Source organism: Pseudocercospora fijiensis, assembly GCF_000340215.1.
Source record: "Pseudocercospora fijiensis CIRAD86 unplaced genomic scaffold MYCFIscaffold_15, whole genome shotgun sequence".
Taxonomy (NCBI): Eukaryota; Fungi; Ascomycota; class Dothideomycetes; order Mycosphaerellales; family Mycosphaerellaceae; genus Pseudocercospora; species Pseudocercospora fijiensis.
In genome coordinates, this window is record NW_006921546.1 from 828,471 (window position 1) to 845,085 (window position 16,615).

Sequence of the window (16,615 nt, forward strand, 5' to 3'; positions counted from 1 at the left end):
TCCTTACCTCCGCCCGGGAATTCTTTACTAGCCTCGACGAGGAAGAAGGCTAGGAGGAATACGAGGCCGCTAATAAAGAGGTTGTCCGGGACCCTAATTCGATTAGCCGGAGAAACAGACTTAACTACTACGTAGTATAAGTTATTTCGTCCGGGGTAGATACTCTACCTAACGAGATGCTCTATATCGACCCTAGCTAGATTCGCCTCTTATTAGTCGACGATAACTTCGCCCTTGTTCCTAGCCCGTATATTACTATTACTATTAATAGGTGCCTTAAGATCCGCGCTCTTATTAATAAAGGCTCCGAGGGGAATATACTAAACGCGAAGTTCCTATAGCGAGCTAGCCTTACTCTTTTAAAAGGTCTTATTCTAAATATATAAGGAGCTAGAGGAAGAGCTAAATTTATCGGTATTAGCACTTCCGTTCCTGTCTCTACCTTTAATACCGAGTATAAAACCGACTTCCTTATTATACCCCTAGGGGATAACGACCTCCCTATTATTCTTAGTCGCCTATAGGCTTGTAAGAACCGCCTTATCGCTCGAAATATAGACGACGGCTCCTAGGAAGGAACTATTTCTACGCGTAGGGGCCGCTCTACTACCTTTACTACCCTTACTAGCTCTAAGAATTGTATCCTACTTAAGGAGCTCCTTAGTCGTAATAATACCTAGTAGTTAAAAAACTAGGTAGCGGATAAGAAACTAGCGTCGAGTCCGCCCCTTTTTCGAAACCGCTAGGTAGGGATATTATACGTACCGTTGCGACCTATTGTTTAATAAGAAATGTTATTATAGGGTTGTATAGCAAAACGGATAGTAACCCTAGGGTATGCTAGCTAGCTAGCTAGGGTATATTAATTAGTCCGGTAGTCGGCCCGCCCCCACTCCTACTATCTTTTCCGACCTCGCTTAGACTAGCCCCGGCTTGTCCTAGTATTCCCGGTAGCCCCGGCATTCCCGCGTCCCCGTAATTGCCCTCTAGTAGTACCCTATATAAAAGCCGCCTAGCTAGGCACTCTATCTAGGAGCGGGTATACGACGACGTACCGGTCCTAGCTATATAATGCTAGTCCTTTCTCGAAGATCCTTCCTAGCTATGCCTAACGATTAGCCTTACCCGGCTCGGGTATACGGAGGCGATTCTCGAGCCTATAACTTGTAACGACTAGGCGATAATCCTTTAATAGTCGGAGGCGAACAGATTTTGTAACTAGTATAAGCGGCACTATAGGTTTTAGAGCTTTCGAAGGTTCCCTACCTAGCTACTATCTATTAAGAAAATGCTTAAGGAAGATTCGGATACTAGCTATACGGTCGGAGTTTATAGTATATATAAGAAAAAGGTAGACAAAGTAAGACCTATAGAAGCTAGTACTACGATAACCGGGAGTGTAACGACCGGTAGTAACCCTTACTAGAAAAAGAAACGGCTTACTCGAGAAGCGTTGCTTCCGCCTAGAACCGGGCTATATAACTAGAAGTACCTAATTAAGAAGTTCTTAGATATACTACGCGGCTCGCGCCTAACTAAGGAAAGGAAAGTAAAGCTTCTTATTAGAATAGAACTTCTCCCTAAGGAGCTAGATCTATTCTACGAAATACTTTATAATAGGGAGAAAGCCTTTACCTAGAGCTTTACCGAAATTAGAAGGGTCGACGCGGATATAGTATCTCCCTAACGGATCCGAATAATTCCTTATAAACCCTAGAGAAAACTAACCTTCCGCCTCTAGCCTAGCCTAGTAAACATTGTAGAAGAAATAATCCGAGAGCGAATTGCGAATAGGGTACTTAAGGTTAGCGAAGGAGTATACCGGAACCTATAGTTCTTAGTCTAAAAGAAAGGAACTAAGAAATATCGCCTAATTAACGCTACTATAGAGCTAAACCGCTATATAATATAGGACGGAAACCTTCCTCCTAATACTAATAGCTTTACCGAGGATTTTGCTAACTATACTATCTCGTTCCTAATCGATTTCTTTTCTAGATACGACTAAGTCCCGCTTTACGAGGCCGATCGAGATATAACTGCCTTTAACATCCCGCTTAGCCTTATACGAATAACTACCCTTCCGTAAGGAGTAACAAACTCCGTTGCCTAGTTTGTCCGAGTAGTAACAAGAATCCTTTTTAACTATATTTCCTACCGTACGAGGCCGTTTATCGACGATATTAGTATTAAGGGCCCGAAGACCCGATATAATAATAAAGAGGTCGAACCTAGCCTAAGAAGGTTCGTTACTAAGCATATTTAATAGATAGATAGTGTTCTTATAGATATTAAGCATACTAGGTATACTATTTTAGGTCTGAAATCTTAGTTCCTCTATAAAAAGCTAAAATGTATCGGCTACGTTATTAATATTTCCGGAAGACACCCTAATATAGAGAAAGTTGCAAAGATTGTCGCATAGCTAGTACCTAAGAACTACTCTAGCGTAAGGGCCTTCCTTAGGGTTTATATCTACTACTATATCTAGATCGAGGGCTTCGTAATAATAGTAAGACTACTCTTCTACCTCCTAAAGGCCGATATCGAATTCTTATAGGGACCGGATTAGTAAGTCGCTATAGATACCTTAAAGGCTACGCTAACTACTACCCCTACTCTTATCTCGATCGATTATACTAAGGGTGCTAGGTTAATTGTCCTTCTATTAGACGCAAGTAGATCCGGATATAGTAGTAGCCTAAACTAGTACGAAAGGGACAATATAAAGAAGCGTTACCCTACTCGGTACGAAAGCGGTCTTTAGACCGAAAGTAAAGCCCGATATAATACTAGCAAACGAGAGTGCCTTACCGTACTTAAACTACTAAAGAAGTTTAAAAAGTATCTCGTTAGGTAGTACTTTCGGATCGAAATCGATACTACTACCCTTGTCTACTAGCTTAATAAATCCGCCTCGGACCTCCTTAACTCGGTAATAGCTCGCTAGGTAGCCTAGATCCGACTATTCGACTTCGAAGTTAAGTATATCCCCGGGCAGAAGCACTCTACGGCTAATAGTCTATCCCGTCGTAACCCTACTAAAGAAGATATCGTCGAACGAGATAACTAAATCGACGACGATAATATAATCGATAACGACTTCTTTTATAGTATAGTATAGACTAAGCCTATCGATCCCTTAGCTAAGTCTAGCTTCCTTAACGAGAACGAATATTAGTCTCGAGAATCGCTTCTTATCGGATACTTTAAGTCGACCCTTCGCTTTCTATAAGGCATCTCTCGAAGCGAAGCCCGAAGGGTTCGACGTGCTACCTAGAAGTATATTATTAAGGATCGGCTCCTTTTCTACTAGCGTTATCCGAATTGTCCCCTTTAACGAGTAATTAATAGCGAAAAGGCTAGGGAGGAAATTATCTAATTACTTTACGAGGATTATAGCTATAAAGGCCGGGAGGTAGTATACTATCTAGCCTCGAAAAGGTACTTCTAGTATAGGATGTAGTCCTAAATCGCTATATAGGTTCGGTCCTATCGTATATACCGGATACGAGAGGGATATAAGATTGCTAGGACGCTTTACCCTACCTATATTCGAGTTATTAGCCGTCGCTAGGTTGCCGATATACTTTATATCGACAATAAGGGGTCTATTGCCTTAGCGCGTAAGGTTGTTAGCGGCTAGGTAGAGGGGAGGATATTTAACTACTCGGGCAAGTCGGTTAGCGTATACTAAATAGCTAAGTTCCTATACGAAGAGGTCTATTACCGATATAGCTGTCCGGATAAATTCGTTATAGATAACGGATCTAAGAATCGGAAGGACACTAAGGAATTGCTTAAGCGAATAGCTACGTACTAGATACGGATTTCCCTATACTACCTAAAGGTAAATAGTTAAATCGAAGTTAGAAACCGACCTATCCTAGCTACCCTTTCTAAACTAACGAACGGTACTATAAAGGGTTAGAGAAAACACGTCCTACCTATCCTATAGGCCGACCGAACGATATACCGACGAACAACTAGAAAAACGCCTACGGAAGTTATATATAGAGGGGCCGACGTTATCCTTCCTATCGAGAATACCTACCGAACCTTCTAAAAAGTCGACTAGGATACTATACGCGATACTGCCTCGTTACTTATATACTATACTTAGCAACTAGTATATATACCTAACGATAATAAAGAGGCGACCCTTCGGCTAAAGAGGACTCGCGAGGAGAATGCTCGCTAGTACGACGAAAAGGGAGTAGTATCTAACGCTCCCCTTAAGATTAGATCCCTTATACTTATTACTAGGAGCGAAATCGAGTACTCGAGGTCTAGCAAGCTTGCCTTTCGCTAGAAGGGCCCCTTTCGTATTACGGGGATTACTACCTCTAGGACCTCGTACTACCTTATAGAACTTAATAGGGCTAATCTAGCTATTACCTTTCTACGCGATCGACTAACGGAAGTACCTCTATTCCGACCTAACCGGATCTCGGGTAAAAACGCTACTACGACGGACAACGAACCTATTAATAAAGAAGTCGAGGCAGATAGAGATAGCTAGTCTAAGTCCTCCGAGTCTAGGGACGATAGCTAATCTAATGCTAAGTCCGGTAAAGAAAGGGATATAGACGTCTATACGATTATATCCCTTCCTAGGGAGGAGTAAAGGCGAGCCTTTTAAGCCTATACTATAGCTATATACCGAGTCGACCCTAAAGTTAATCCTATCTCTTAGATTAACAACCTAATACGAGACCTTCTTAGCGTACCCCTTATAGAAGATTATTCGAATAACTGTCTCTTCTTTAATAGCTCGACCGAACCTAATAGTTTTCTAGCTTTTAATTACCTAGCCCTATTTACCTAGGGAGGGGTAACCTAGCCTTTAGCTTAATACTATAGATTCGGCTAGATAGCAATTCTATATAGAAGGTAGGACCTATACGAACAAGCCTACTACGTTAGCGCTCTTCCGAGGCTTACCTAGGACCCTAGCTTTCGACTAGTACTATAGCGAGACCCTAGCTAGTAGACGACCTAGAGAGTCTAGGTCTACGACGAGATAAATATATTAAAGTTCGAATACAACCTATATCTCCTTAAGGCCCTAGTAGAGACTAGCCTTACTGCCCTAGTATATACTAACCTATATAGGCGGCGAGGCATTAGATTTCTCGCCTAGGAGGCTATAGACAACGTTGCGAACTAGGGAGACAACGAATATAGGCTGTCCTTAATAAGAATACGAGACAGGCTTCGGCTTACCTAGATCGAATAGGAGGAGCTCTGCTATACCGCTAACTCTAAGGGCCTAGGCTTAAACCCCGGAGCTTTTAACGAACCCTTAGAAGCGGAGTAGGCTATAGAATGCAACGAAAATAGACTACTACTACCTTAGTAGGCCCGATAAACCTATAACTACTCGCGTATAGCCTCCCTTTTGCTCCTATTTACTCGCCTTATACCGAATTTTTTACTCGCTAGTACCCTTATTCGCGTATTTAAACGGATTATCGACGTATACTAGGATCGATTGTCCCTTTATATATTAGTAGCCGGATAGAGTACTACTACTAGAGCCTTATCGTTGCTTCTTTTCCTTTATACTACTACCGACGAGGGTAGGGGCTTTAGTAAGGAGCCCCTATCCTTAATAATATCCCTAGACCTGCTCCCTAGGGTAGTCTAAGTACTAGCCTACCCGCGGAGCGAGTAAATAATTTTAACTCGGTAAAAGGGGACCTACTAGAAGCTCTACGTTACGCCTAGCTTACTAAAACCGAAGCCTACCCTACGGAGTAAGCCTAGGAAAACCTTACCTAACCTTAAAGATTTCCTTTATTTAAAAACCTTTCCTTTGTATTATTTCTATAGCCTACGCCGGCCGATATATCGAGATTTCTAAGAATCCCGGGAGCTCCCGCCTATAGTAGCTAGCTAGCTAGGATATATTACGACTACTACTACTACCCCTATACTACCCGGAGGAGCCCTTATAACTATACCTTAATGCGGTAGGGGTTGAAGCGGAGGGGTTAGTACGTTATATAATGCCTAACTCCCTAGATCTAAGTACTCTAGTCCTACGCCCTCGAATCTCGCTACTATACGAATTACCTAGGCCTCTAGAAATGTCGCCGCTGCCTACTACTAACCCTTTACTTCCTTTAGGATACGTACCTTACTTTCGGATTTATATACAAACGCGCGTATATACGTAAGGTAGGTGCCTCCCGTCCCTTCCCGCGTACCCGCGCTATTACTACGATAAAAAGGCGATCTTTCTCGCGCCTAAACTTCTTTATAAACAAACATACCTATATCGCCCTTCCCTCGACAAAGCGATAGGCGCTTATAGTAAATACTACCCTCCTTAATTAACTATTAAAGACCGATAAACCCCTACCTCCTCTACGCGACCCGATACGTAAAACCCCCTCTACCGCCTCGTAAGCGCGTAATAGTAGAAGCCTCTAGTCGAGACCTTATTACGAGCGTAGCCTATAGCGGTATTTCCTACCTTCCTTCCGACTAGCGACTAAGCAATTACAATACCCTACTCGAATAGGTATAATATCTTTAATCCGCTAACCTATCCCGCTAAACTAAAGTAGATATAATCTACGACAACCTAGGAAGTGTTAACAACTTTATTAAAGGTACCGAGCTAACCTATTATCGGCTTAAGAAGGCGCTCTTTAAAGGACTACCGAAAGAAATAGGAGATGTTCTTCGTACCCGAGGATCTACTATAGTATAGGCCCTCGAGTAGTATATAGGTAATAAATTTGCTACCCTATAAGCCGCCGCTACTCGTAGGAAGGCTACGGAAGATCGCTATAAGAACGATATTACTAACAGTCCTATATTCTTTAGGAACTACCTAGACCTCTATAATGTCCGAGGTAATACCGTAAAAGAAATAGCTCGAGTCTTTAGGCTATAGAAGGATAGAAAGCTTAATAACTACGCAAACTTTAAGGACGCTAGCTAGGTTTCCGAAACTTAGCTTATTCTTCGCATCCTAAGCAATTACCTATACCGCCGAACGCTTAGGGCGAGATAGGGACGGGCAGATATTAATACCGTTACTATTACTACTAAGGACTATATAGTAGATAAGGAGGACGATACTCGTAAGGAGGGTAAGGATAAATTCTTCCCCTAGAAAACGGAGGCTAGTAAGGCGAAGCTTAAGGCTATCGGTATTCGAATTAGCTAATACGAAGGCCCTCCTATAATTACTATTACTCCCGACGGGCGCCCTTTTTCGAGACCGCTAGGTAGCTACATTAAAGGCACTACTTCTAGGACTCTAGGGCTTAATGTCCCTCGATCCCGTATAGGTATATATAAGCGAATTAGTATACCTATTAGATTACTAGTTATATACAACCCGGCTAGCGACCCTCTAGCTAGATAGGACAACTAGTAGCGGTTACCCGCTCGCCCTACTTAGCCTATTAGCTCTTGCTAAAATACGCCTCTATAACGTAATACGACTCGCCCTAACCTCCTAGTCGAAAACTCTACTTTACTACCTAATCGGACTAGTAGTAGGAGCGGTAATAACAGCCTTGCTCTAGGGGCTCCGCCTACTCGTCGAATTCGGACTACTACGCCTATCCCCCCTCTAGGAAGGATCCGTAGATCGAACAGACTTAATAAGCTAAGTAGAGATCTTGCTATACCCCTCGAGGAGAACCTAACCGACGACCTTAATACCTTAAGACCTAAGCGGGGAGGCACTATATACTATAAGGAACTAACCCCCGATAAGGACACTTAAATTAGAAATAGCCTAGCCTACTATAGCTACAATAGATTCTCGGAAGCCGACCGTAGTGCTTTAATATAGTACGATAGTAAATCTAATAATACTATATAGGGAAGAGTAATTGCCCTTACTATAACTGTCCCTTATCCGCCTTGCTATACTTATACCCGCTACCTATTTAGGACAATAGTTAGGTTTCGAGGAAAGGTTAGTCGAGAGCAGATAATAGAAACCTTAAGTAGCCCTAGATATAAGTACCGGAACGACCTTCTCCGCCTTCGAAATAAGAGACCTAACCTGTTTCGGAAAACTCGCCGTCCTCCTATCCCTAGCGGCTACCTTAGACTATATCGCTTTTTCCCTAAGGCCTATAGTTACGAGAGCAAGATATACAACCCTTTAACTATTAAACGCGTTACCCTAGCGATTGCTACTAAGATTCGTAAGGCCTTCTCCCGTATAGGAGTAATAATAAAGGCTAGCTAGGATGCCTAGGTAAGAGATAGTACTATTACCTTAGATAGCATTACGAGCGACAAAGGCTCTACTAAACTATATAGAGCGGCCGTCTTTAGTTAGTATAATAATAAGAAAGTCGAAGCCGCCGCGGCCCCTCTACCCTTCGGAAAGATATCCCTATCTAACTAGTTTAAGCTAGAGGCTGCAATATACCTTTAGCATTAGCGTATAGTTAACGGAGTTTCGAATAAAGGTTAGCTTCGAACCGCCTTCTATTCTAGGTTCTAGTAAATCTACCGAGGAGACCCTGTCTACTAGCTCCTCTACGGCCTTACCCGCCCTAACTACGCTCTTAACCTAATCTCCTACCCGTACTACGCTAAGATAACTTAACCTAGTAACGGCGGTTCGACCGAGTTTGCTTATATTAACTAGCACCCTCTCGATCTCTAAGAAGGTATTACTACAAACTAAGTTTAAGGCTCCGTATCCTTCCTTCCTAAAACGGTAGAGACTGCTACGAAGGTCTTCGCTAGGATCTACTAACTAGAAGTCTTTAACAAATAGTGTAAGGAACTTAAGATCCTTCGCTAGAAAAAGGGCCCTATATACGCCCCTCGGGGTTACATTCTCTCTATTAACTATAATACACATTGCCTAAATACTAAGATAGAGAATACCCTTAATAACTTTATTAAGAACGAGCTAAAAGGCAAGTATCGAAATATAGGCTAGGAGTAGTATCCGGTCGGTGCCCTTAGAGTACGCCTAACCCTTCCCTACCTTCTATATAGCGCTTAGGCATTACCGAAGAACACTAAGAGGATAACTATACTCCCCTAGTTCTACCGATACGACTTAGTAACTAGAAAGCTCGATTGCGAAGCTAGAGGTACGTTTTAGGAACTCGCCGCTACCTATCGAGACCTTCTTCCTAGCCCTACCTCGCTCTCTAGTCTTATAAACAAGTACGGTGCCCCTCTGTACGCGTTCCCGGCTATAGTACGCCTACGCAATAATAACCTAATCTCGGAAGCCCTCGTTAGTCGATTAAAGTAGGACGATACTATAGTATAGCAATATATTCGAAGACTCTTTCGCAACCTTAACTAAGAAGGCTCTTTATATATACTCGAGAACTATTTAAAGCAGTATCGTAAGGATATAGCGTCGGTATACTCTAAGATATTAAGTAAGGTTATTCGGCTCGAGTAGGAACATTTCGGGGAGAAATTATTCTTTAAGGCTCTTATATAGTCTTTAAAAGACTAGAGTTGTATCCTAAACAATAGCGAAGATCGGTATATGCGCCTAAACTAGGATAATTTCTACCGATATTAGCCTACGCCTAATACTAGGGAGGAGTTTAATTAGGGAGGCTAGGGATTTATATACTAGTAGGAACCTAGTAAGGCAGACCTTCCTACTAACTAGCGGCAGTCTAGCGCCCCTTTAGCGAAACCTGCTACCTACGCTTCGAAAGTCTCTACTCCTAGTAGAGTACTTTCGAACGTTAACTCCTAGTAGCTTAGTATCCCTAAGAAATAGCCTCCTTAGCTATCTTCTTTAAAGCAGCCTACGAACCCTATAGCTAATCCGAATAAGCGACAGACCCGCTAGGATATATAGGCTAAGGCGACGCGGACCTAGGCTCTTATCGACTAATTTAACTAGTAGGGGCGAGGAGGCAATTATAGCGGCTAGGGCCGTAGAGGTAACTAAGGTAGACTAGCGACTCGTAGTAGAAAGAAATGAGTAATAGGGTATAGTAGCTAGCTAGCTAGGATACCGTTATAGGATAGTTAGTTTGGTTTTTTTACGTGTTTAAGGTTTTTTAGTCTAGGAGGTAAGGAAGCGTTAGTCTAAGGGCAGACTTCTTAGTCCGGGAGGGAAAATATAGTAGGGAAACCCGGCTTAGTATAGGTATATATACTTGTACCCTCTCTCCTTTTTTTTGTACCCCCGAATATATACAACTACCTTTATAATTAGAACACATATATATACTATATAAGGAGATATAGCTACGACAATATATAGCAAGAAAGACATAGGAAGTGTACCTAATCTAGCTGCAATGTAGCCCTCCCTATAGCTATTCTCTTCTCTTTAATATTTACAACGCCTTCCCTTCGAAGTATATAATACTACGCCGACCCCTCGTAGTTACCTAAGAGATACTAAGTACTAGGCCTATAGCATATAGTTCCCTATATATATACCTCTACCTACGACCTACTCGTCCCGCCTACACTAGCTACGACTATTATCGTCGATAAGTTTTATATTACTAAGATATATAGCGCTAAAGAGTAGTATTAGCTAGTAACCGGCCCTATACCTATAGGCTAAGTTTGAGCCTATATAAGAGGCCTCCTTCGGTATAGTAGACAAATTATTAACCTCGTATAGTATATCGTTTATATTACACTTCTATAATGCCTATATTGTAGAGCTCTAGTTACTAGTCTAAGCGACAGTCTCGTTATACTATTATACTAAATATAGCTACCTATATTACTATAGGTTATATTACCCTCGGTTGCCTATACTATTACTACTAGTAGTAGTAGTAGTGTTAGTTTCCGTCCTTTATTAGAGCCGAAGGTAGGGCTATCTTTTTATATCTAATAGGTTCGGGTATATTAAAGGTAGTCTCTAGGTACGAATAGCTATAACCGAAGCGAGGGTACGATAAGAGCCTACGATACGGACGATACCGAAGTATCTTAAGGGGCTATTACGACAAGTAGAGAAACCTCTTAACGAGGGCATCGCTTTAACCCCGAAAAGCTACAAACCCTTAGGACTATTATAGCTTAGGGCCTAGTCTATAACTATAGCTAGCTTTTAAGGACTCGGCTCCGGGTCGAAGACCTATTTAGTACCGCTTGCTCGAGATAAGCTACCGCCCGCCTAAGGAGAAGATAGATTAATTACCTATCGGCCTTGCTTAGTTTACTAAGACTATCGATAGATAGCAATTTCTAGATTGTAGGTCGGATAGCCGGGGAGTCCCCTATTAATCGGGTAGGGCTTTCCTAGATTCGTAGCCTCGCTTAGATAGTACTTAGCCTTCTACTAGGAAAAGAAGGCTACCGCCCCCCCTACCTAGCTAAAGGAGATATAAGAGCTAGTTTCTAGGATCTAGGTATAAATAGAGATTGTAGTCTCTCCCTCCGAGCGGCTTTTGCCTAAGTTTACTAAATTAAAGCTCCTAGTAGTGTCTAGGCGACCCCTAGGGGGCTAAATCCTAATGCTACCCCGGGGGTAATATTAGAAGAAAAACAGCCTAGTACACCTCTCTCTCGTATAGCAACATCGAAACAAAACAAACCTACGAAAATATACTAAAAACACTTTCCTATAGTATTTTATTTTAACTATTTTATAACAATCGAATAAGCTCTAACGGAAGCGAGTATTACGAATTAGTAGAATCTTCGGAATCTAAAAACGCACTAGACCCTATTAACGAGGAAATTAGGCGACGACTAGTTGTTATAAGTACCGTAGACCTAGGGGCTGTTAGGCCTTCTACGCCCGAGGCTCTCTACAATGTCGTTATAAAGACAATTTAAAGGCAAACTAACCTTCTCCGATAGAACAGGCGTCGCCTACTAGAGCTAGGAAGCGGTAGGAACCTTTTATTCGAAGGGTAGAACGCTATAGCGTATATAGAACGCTTTAAAGACTACTTAGCCGAGTACGAGCTCGAGAAGGAGTCGGACTAGTACAAGGTCCGGTCCCTTACGAGGACTACTATTACTAAGCTTTACCGAACCCTTAGAACCCTAGTTAGCTACCTAGAAAAGGACGTCAAGTCTAATACTAACTAGGAGACCTTTAAGTAGGCCTTTTTAAAGGAATATCGGGAGCGCGATAGCCGTCGTATTAAAGGCAGTCGTACGTAGCTTAAGAACCTCTATATAGAGAGGCGTACCGAGGATAACGACCTAAAGGGGTACGTCCGCGAATTTGTTAAGTTAGCGGATAGCATCGACTAGTAGGATCTCGAGAATTCTTAAAGAACAAGGCTACTCTTTAAAGGGTTGCCGTAGTCTACGGCTAAGCGTATCTTCCGTCGCTATAAGCTTAGCGAAGCTAATCCTAAGACCTTTAGGAAGTATAAAAAGGTCCTAGAGGCTATTAAGGAAGACATTAACAGCTCTACCGATACGAAGAAGTTTATCTACGGCGAAGACCGGAATAACCTAGCTCTAGTTAGGAACGAAGCCTCGGGAACTAGAGGACCTAGGTTCCTTCCTAAATCGTAAAGCGGTCCTAGTACCGTAACTCCTACTATTACTAAATACTCTTAGGACGTTGCGGACTTAGCTAAATCCCTAGCCTAGCTTAACTTGAATACGAAAGCATTATAGCGAGTTAGGGAGGTTATTAATACTAGTATACTAAAGGATATACTACTAGTCTACTAGGTTTCCGATCCTAACTACCCTAAGGCCCCTTTAGTTAACGTCTACGCGATACCGAAGATCTATTCTAACTTAGATAGCAAGTGCTAGATATGCGGCGGTTTTAAATATATCTAATCGGACTACCCTATCTAGAAAGAGCTTCTTAAAAGGAAGCTTGTTATATAAGTTAATAGTTAGTTCTACTATACCGATACGGGCGATAAGATTAACTTCGAGTAGGACCGTAGAGCCCCGAAGCTGCCTTAACTTAGGAGTCTTCTAGAGAAGAAGTATAGTAACAAGATCGAGTTTAAGAATACTAGGAATAGTACCCTCGCCGCTATTGCTAAACGAGAAACTTAGAAGGTTAGGGCAAAACAGGTTAAGGAGCGGAGCAGTAATAGTACTACTAAGCCTATTAAGGTTAACTTTGTTTCTTAGGACCCGGACGTAGTTACTAATGTTTACGCGGTTACTAAGAATAGTATAGATGTCTACGCTACTATAAGGTCCTAAACCTAGTCCTAAAATAAGGGCAAGAGCCCGTAGAATCCTACTCGCCCTAGTATAGTAGCCCCTACTAGAGTACTAAAGAACAAGGCGGCCGATAAGGCTAAGCAATAGCGGGAGTTAACCGCTAAGACTAAGACTCTCTAGATAGCTACAGACCGCGCTACCCGAGCTAGCACTATACCTATAGAAAGCCTAGTCGTTCTAGAGAGCCTAGTCGTCCTAGAGACTCTAAAGGTTACTATAGAAGATATTGCTACCGATATTAGTAGTACCCTAGGGCCGGCTAACCTACCTGCCTATAAGCGAAAGTTATCCGATCTAAAGAGCTTTCGCTTTAATAAATACATAAACAAGTATAGTGCTAGCCTAGCTAACTCGTCGGATACAAAGGTAAACGCTCTCTTCTAGGCTTTATAGTTCCTAGACCTTAAGTCTAATATGTCTATAGGAGAGCTACTAGCGTACGGTTTGCCTACTAACCTATTCTAGAGCCGAATCCCTAACGATGCTACCTTTATAAAAGACCTCGCTGCCCTCCGAAGAAAGTAGGGGCGAGAAGACTATATCGACGTCTCTTCCCTATAGTTCTTTCCTAAATTTTCTTTAGGTACTTAAGAGTTAGTAGAAGGCGAATTAGTAACCTACGAGAGCTAGGAGACTATCGATAATACTAACGAAGAGAGGGTTAAGGAGATAGGCCGAGGGGAGAGTAATAATACCGACCCTGTTTCGGTTTTAGTTTCTATTAAGGCTGTCCGGTTTACTAGCTAATAAATCGGTCGAGTAGGACCTCCTCGACCTAAGGAACTTTACTCTATCCCTAATAATATAGACCTTTCTATAGTTACCCGTTCCTTCGCTATCGTTCCCGCTATCTATATTTAAGTTACTATTAGGAGCTACGGTTAGTAGATACTAGCAATGCTTAATAATAGCTCGGAGTTACTTATTATAAGTAAGCGCGAGGCTAAATAGCTTAGACTACTAATAAATAGAGACATTTCCCTTAGTATATAGGGAGTAAATAGGGAGGTTGCGCTAGTAGGTGCCTACTACAATATTATAGTAGACGCTTTCGGCATATGCTTTTCCTTTACCTTCTAGATTGCCGCCGACCTAAATATACTAATTATTCTAGGTTAACTATAGTCTCGTATAACCCGTAGTATCTAGCGCAACTATAACGATAGCTCCTAGAAGGGAACTATTACTAACTAGAACGGCAACCGAGTCGTATTTACTAGTTATATCGGAAACACTAGCTACAAGTCCTACGAGGATATCCTTACTACTTCTAAACGGTCTTCGGGAAACGCTACGGCGCGGTTGTAAGACCGGCAATCTACGCTATAAGTTAGTATAGCTTTAATAGGTTATATCTAGAAGTGCGCCGCTCCGTACGTTAAGGCAAGTTTCTAGGTTCTATACTAAGAAGACAAATACTCGAAGCGATAGCGAGTATAATATAACGACTACCTGCTATACGAGTTAAGGTAATAATGCTATCTTATATATCGCTAGAGGCATTATTACTAGAGGCGGATCTACCCGAACTAACTAATTAGAGCGCGAGTCTAATGCTATCCTAGGGGTATTATTACGAATCTAACGTTTTCGCCGGCGTTATAAATTAGGACTACTAGTTATATACCTATCGACTTAAAGAAACTTCTAAAGAGGTTTACGCGCTGTTTTGTTACGCTAATCTCTAGGCCTAGCGACAAAGAGAGAGAGCTCGGTTTCTATAATCGATTAGTATACATACCCTATATAAGAGGGTAGCTAATAAGATTAAGCCTATAAAGGGTAGCGTATATATTACCGATAGGTCTAATCCTAGCGGAAATCCTAACTAGCGATAAAAGTGCCTTAATTAGGAGGCGATACTACTACCTAGGGATAGTCCGTACGATTAGAAATATATTACTAAAAAGTTCTCTACTATCCCTAGGGGGTTAAGGCTAATAGAGGAGAGGCTTACGACAATTAAACCTAGTATAGAGCTTTCGGATCGTAAGCTTGACCTACTATACGAGCTTTTGTACAATCGTAAAGCCGTATTAGCGTATAACTTCACTTACCTAGGCAGAATTAATCTAGAGGTTGCCCCTCTATAGAGGATCCGAACGATCGAATATAAGCCTTAGGCCTACCCGGGTTTTAAGCTTAACCTAAGCCTGCGAGGTATAGTTAAGGATATAATACGGCAGCGCGTAAAGGCCGGTATACTAGAGCCTTCCTATACCTCGTATCGCAATCTATACTTCCTAGTTTAAAAGAAGACAGCTCCTAGGGAACTAAAGAAGTACCGTCTAATTAACGCTATATAAAAGTTTAACGTAGTTACGATTAGAGATACTAACCTTCCCCCGGAGACTAATAGGTTCTCGGAAGCCTTTGCTAACTATATTGTTGCCTTACTAGTTAATGTTTTCTTAGGATACGACTAGATTCCTCTCTACCCTAATAGCCGGGACCTTACTAGTTTCGAGACGCCTCTTAGGCTATATAGACAAACTACCCTTCCCTAAGGGGCGACTAACTTAGTTGCTTAGTTCGTTCGTATTATAAACTTAGTCCTCGCGGCCTATATCTCCTATATAGCGATACCTTTCCTCGACGACATCGGTATTAAGGGCCCTAAAACTAGGTACGATAACGACGAAGTAGAGCCTAGCATCTATAGGTTCTTTCTCGAATATATTTAGAACCTCGATAGTGTCCTCTACGACCTAGAGCGAGCTAATCTAACGGTATATAGGGAGAAGCTTTAGCTCCTATATAAGCGAATAAATATTGTCGGGTTTGTAACCGATAAGAACGGCCGCTATCCTAATAATATACGGGTCCTAAAGATAGTTTCCTAGCCTAATCCTACCTATTAGAAGGATATCCGAACCTAGCTTAGAGTAGTCTCCTACTTCCGTATCTAGGTCGAGAACTTTATATTAGTATATAAGCCCTTATATACCTTGCTTAAGAAGGATACTAAGTTCGAATAGACCTCCGTTTACTAAGCGGCTAAGGATATAGTAATAGAGGCACTCGTTAGCGTATCTGCACTTATATCTATTAACTACTCTAAGGGTACGGGTTTAATTATTATTGCTATCGACTCGAGCGGGGAAGGCTATAGCGAGATACTAATATAGTATAACCGTAACGAGCTATCCTTACGTTACCCTATTAGGTACGACTTAGGACTATAGAAGCCGATCGAGGCCCGATACGATACTAGAAAGCGGGAATGCCTTAGAGTCTATAAGGCTCTAAAGAAGTTCCGACTATAGCTCTTTAGTATATTCTTTCGCCTAGAAATCGATGCTTAGACGCTAGTCTATTAGCTTAACTATATAGCCTCCGACCTACTAAACTCTACGATAGCTCGGTAGGTTACCTAGATCTATTTGTTTAACTTCGACGTCTTCTACGTTCCTAGTAAAAAGCATACTAGGCTAGATAGCCTTTCTAGAAGGCCCGCTATAGA